Raw genomic sequence first — 5,554 nt, 5'->3', positions numbered from 1 at the left:
CAGCAAAAGCAGTTGCTAAACCTCTAAGCTGTGCCAAAGCTGTACTCTTACCAGTGTTAGTACAAGTGCCTTACAGTTGGAGCAGCTTAAAACTGAAATGATTTACATTTATCTGGCCGGCCATCAGGCTTGATGTCTCTAGACCATTGCTCGTGTCTCACTCCTTCACTGAACAAAACCAGTGCCACCGACATGCTGCTGCAATCCTCTCATAGTTTAAGGAAGTGTTTAATATCATCATGCTCTGTTAATTTCTCTGATCTGGGTTCTGAGGGAAACTGACCTGAATAGGCAGGGGATGGAACACACTCTTGTGCCAGTTCTGTTTGGACTTTGGGACCCAGGTTCATCTGAGTCCAGAGCTGTTGATGTCTTCTCCGGAATAGGGGAAGTGCAGCTCGCAGCTCAGCTGCAGCAGTTGGAACTGATGTTGTAGTCCCTAAACCGCTACTCCTGTTGTGCAGACTCCTCCCTCAGTCAAGCGTCACGGGTCTCTTGCTGGCCCATGTGGGCACAAGAATGCTAGCCAGTTCCCAGCATTGTTGGATCTCTGCTTTCTTCAGCCTCAGTGCCTGTGTCTCTTCCTGAAGCTCCAGTGTCATACCATCTGCTTGCTCCTCTTGTACAGTCTGCTGTTCCTGAGACTCCTCACGATTCCTCTTCTACTCTATCCTCCATGCTGCTTACTCAAAAAATATGGACATTGGAAAAAATACCAAACAAAAATCACAGGGAGTGACAAACACATTAAATAGCCAAACCCCAAAAACTCCAACCTATGTTAACCCAATGCTACCTAATATGAACTAGGATAAATCCATAATCATAACTAACTTTTAAGTATAACTAACTAGTCTGTCAGCCAACGACCCCCAGTAGCAACTCCCCAGGACGGCAACTCAAAAGAGAAGGTACCGATTTCACAGAATGTACCTAAAACAAAGATAACAACCTGACATTAGCTAAATTGACAAATTTAACTAAATGTGTGAATCCAATGAAAAACTTAGTCACTAACCAATAACACTGTTTGTAGAACTAAAGGTGTGTCCAGTTATTTATTTGTGAGCCACAGGCCGGTTGCCAGAGAGAACCCCAAACCTGGTGTCCCAGAGAGAAACGGCGAGAGTTTCCAGTCAGTTAACCTAACATCCCCAATATCCTTTAAGTCTCCTCCACAACGCCACAGACAAATGAGAGCTTCATTATGGGAGAGGTTCACTCGGCCTTTATTCACCAGCACAGCAAGGGGAGAGTGAGGGGGAAGAGGTGCAGGACATTTGCTACAGGTTGAGTTAAACCCCGGACTTCTATATTGATAATAAACATCTTTTATGGTTGCGTGCCATACCAATTGAGCTAACCAGGGGTCCAAGTAATAATATGTTTGTAGAGAGTCCAAAAAGCACGCTGATGACACTGTGAGAGTAAACAAAGCATGAATGTTTTTGGCCTTACCCCCCAAAAAGTCAAAACACTCTCTAGATATAACAGCTGCAGAGTCAGAGATAATTCTTTGTGGATTTGGGACTGGCAACAACCCCTCACATTACATATAGAATGGAATCCCTTTTGTTAAGGTCTAACCATTTTCATAAATTAAGTAATTGTACTCATGTCAGACACATATATCAACTGAAAAACAGTCCTATTCGTAATCATGCATCACATGTTGATGGTTCATGCGGATGCTTGTTTGTCTTCACACCTCTGATTGCAGACACCTCATTGGTTGAGATGTAATCATCTGACTAACCCATTCAGTGGGAACAAACTTCCTGCCCAGAGGGTTCAGCACACCGCCTTTAGGGCCACTATGGGCTGCAATACACAGAGAGCAGATTAAATCTCCCGGGACCTGACTGTTTGTGTCTGACGATGCCCACTATACACAACAAAGTAAATGGTCATTTGGCCAATCAAACACTCTCTATAGGGAGATGAGTGTTGTTGCCAATGGTCCCGTTTGGTGTGGAAAAATCTTCTTTTACTTTCTTTTAACTGATCCTCATCTTTCTGTCGGTTGATTGTTTTATCCGGCCTCTTCGCCCCAATGATGTGCCCCCACCTTTTTTAGCTCAATTCTAGGAAATAAAGACTTGGTTATATGTGAAAGAACGACACTAGTGGCAAAAACAACAGAGTCACTTAATTCTCATTGGCCGCCATTGACATCGGTCGCCTGGTACACGCTTGGCTGCATCATATGAGGAGCCATCATTCATTTTCATTTAGGCCACAGACACACATGCTGCTGAGTCCTTTGTAGTAAGTATTCTTCAGGACAACTAATAGTTCAAGAATGGAACATATCAATTATTTAGTAACCCTGTGTTGCTTGTTAATAAAGTTATATATGGCCTAATGTGATCCTACAGTGCTTTGTGAAAATAATGATGCAAATCAATGCCTTCAGGATGTTAAAACCTGGATGACCATAATTTTCTAATTTTAAACTCAGATAAAACTGAAGTTATTGTTCTCGGGCCCAAGCACCTCCGTGACGCATTTCCCAAGAGATTGTTACTCTGGATGGCATCACCCTGGCCTCCGCACCACTGTGAGGAATCTTGGAGAAATCTTTGATCAGGACATGTCCTTCAATTCTCACATAAACAAATTTCAAGGACCGCCTTCAATCATCTACGTAATATTGCAAAATCAGAATTTCTGTCTTAAAAAGATGCACAGAAAACCTAGCCATGCTTGTTACTTCTAGGCTGGATTACTGCAATTCTTATCATCAGGCTGCTCAAAAAGTCCAAAAAGACTCTTCAGCTATCCAGAATGCTGCAGCACGTGTTCTAACAGGAACCAGGAAAAATCACATCTTTCCTGTTTTAGCTTCTTTGCATTGGCTTTCTGTAAAATCCAGAATAGAATTTAAAATCCTCTTCTCACCTGCAAAGCTCTTCATGGTCAGCACCATCTTACTTAAAGCTCATGTACCTTACTACCCAACCAGAGCCTGCGCGCTCCCAGAATGCAGGGTTACTTGTGGTTCCTAGAGTCTCTAAAAGACTCTTTGGGTTCAGGAGGCAGACACCATCTCCCATTTAAGGGTAGCTTAGAACTTTCCTCTTTGATAAAGCTTATAGTTAGGGGCTGGCTCAGAGAGTCCTGATCATTGTCCTACACTTTCTTGTCAGTTAGTTAAACAGCAGTCTTGCATTTCCAGCTCTGTCTCTACAGCCAGTGGAGTAAAGAGTCTGACTACACCACAGATGTGTTCTGGGATAAGAAAAACACTGGGTTTTTGCATTTCTTTAGGGGTGATAGAATGGTTGTATAGAGTATGTCACGCTTTCCTTGATGTCTCCTGATAGGGTATGAACATTTGTTGGGCTGAAAATGTTGCTTTTGCTGTTCTTTTGTGGCCCTCATACCACCCTGCTAAATTGACCTGGCTTAAACAGAGGTCCATCCATCATCCATCTTCATCCGCTTATCCGTATCGGTCGCGGGGGCAGCAGCTCCATAGGGGACCTAGAGGTGTTCGCCTATATGGTCTGCTCATGAATATTTAAATAAGCTCGCGCTGATTGGTTGTGTGTCAACAGGACCACACACTCACTAAAACATCCAGGTGGCGATAGAATGGAGACTTTAGCTGTTGAACGGTATCTGTTTGAGCCTGAACAGAGGAAGTTCTGATGTAGAGAGCACCCTGCCGTAGATTGGAAATGACTCTACAGACTGGTAAGTTTGTGTCTTTTATGCATTTACTTGCATTTTCAACGCATAGACCAACATTAGCCGTCCATTGTTTATACTAGTGTAATACTCACACTTCAGTGTTGTAGCCTAAGAATAACTTTGTATTAGTTTGTTTTTTAGTATCGTAAGCACCATTAGTAATTTGCACACAGACAAATATTTTACAACTTGTACCCTCGCAGTTTTCATTCAAGATGTCCAGTTGGCTGAAAAGTTTAGTGGCTAGTTCATAAGCTGCTCACAACAACGTCTCTGATTGTGATTATGATTACGTAAATTATTACACGTATGTAATATGTTATCTTACAACAGACGTCCATTTAGCTGGACAGGAGACTACTATTTATGTTCAGTTTGTATGCTACGTCTAAAGCATTATCACTTCTGTCGCCTGTGTCAGTAGGTCTAATGTTATCTTGGAAGTATTACCTGCTGAATAGATCAACTGACTTGAGACTATTACCTTCTTAACATATAGTTATATGTAAATTACAACTACGGTCATCCATCTTACCTTGGCAGTGTTCTTGTGGAAACAAATGCCCCAGGAGAGAGAAAATATTGTTTGCCAATAATACCTCAGGTAACTAAAACTAGATACATTACCTCTTTCTGCTCATTCAAAATTATAAAATAACAACAAGCTCATTGTTTGTTTTTACAGGTCATGAAAGAATGACCCAGGTTCCTGAGGATAACCTGTGCGACTCACCATCCTGGCCTTCCATCCGTTGTGCCTCCATAATATTCTTTGCAAAATGCAATGAATATTTACAGAGTTGACCATTGCCAGTTGAGAATCAAGGGAGGAAAGGTGAGGCCAATTGATACCACTGTTAGCAGTTCTATAACAATACCCATTGTTATTGGTTCGCATTATTACAAAAACAGTATTATCAAGACAACAAAATGAAAAACTTTATTAAGTTTCAAAACAATCATCCTTACTCTGAAATATAAAAGATAAAGAATGTGTTGTCCACTACACCCTGTTCTTTGCAGGCCATGCAGCCCAGGCCTAGAGGTATCTGGTGCTGGTTTTTTTCTTGGTAGAAGTGTCCGTGTCGTGATCCCCTCTTGTGTCGTGCTGCGTATACGGAGGGAGTTTCTGGATGCTTCAGGGCAGTATGTCGGGTTGGGTGCCTGTCGAGCTGACACAGGTCCTGGGGCACAGGAATTCTGCCGGACTGCTTCCAGATAAGGAAGGGGTCATGGAGGATCTCCTCGAACACCATTTGCATCAGGTCTAAGACATAGCCTGTGTGTGTGAAAAGTCATTTTAGCACCTAACCATTGCACATTCAGATTTATTGTTTGTAGTGTGTGAAAATTATTTTTAGTGCCTATACGATGCAAATTTTATTTTTTTGTTTTAAAAAAAAAATTAAACTTACAAATTGTTGTCTCTCTTCACTTCTTGACGGTGTATCCTCCACTTTTGGCCTTTGGGAACAGACATCTGTACATTAGTTTCCCTTGGCTGTTCTCCGTTGTGGCTGCAAGATCACCTGAACAAAAAAATACATTTTGTAACATAACTGTATTACCTTTTACACACACCAAGCAAAATACTCCAGTTAACTCACAGCAAAAGCAGTTGCTAAACCTCTAAGCTGTGCCAAAGCTGTACTCTTACCAGTGTTAGTACAAGTGCCTTACAGTTGGAGCAGCTTAAAACTGAAATGATTTACATTTATCTGGCCGGCCATCAGGCTTGATGTCTCTAGACCATTGCTCGTGTCTCACTCCTTCACTGAACAAAACCAGTTTCTGCCGACAATTTGTCCCCCATTCACATTTGCCTTTTCTAAAGACTTATTTTGTTGAATGACAAAGT

The sequence above is a fragment of the Etheostoma spectabile genome, chromosome 11 (genome assembly GCF_008692095.1).
Source record: "Etheostoma spectabile isolate EspeVRDwgs_2016 chromosome 11, UIUC_Espe_1.0, whole genome shotgun sequence".
NCBI lineage: Eukaryota > Metazoa > Chordata > Actinopteri > Perciformes > Percidae > Etheostoma > Etheostoma spectabile.
This window is presented reverse-complemented; position numbering follows the sequence as displayed.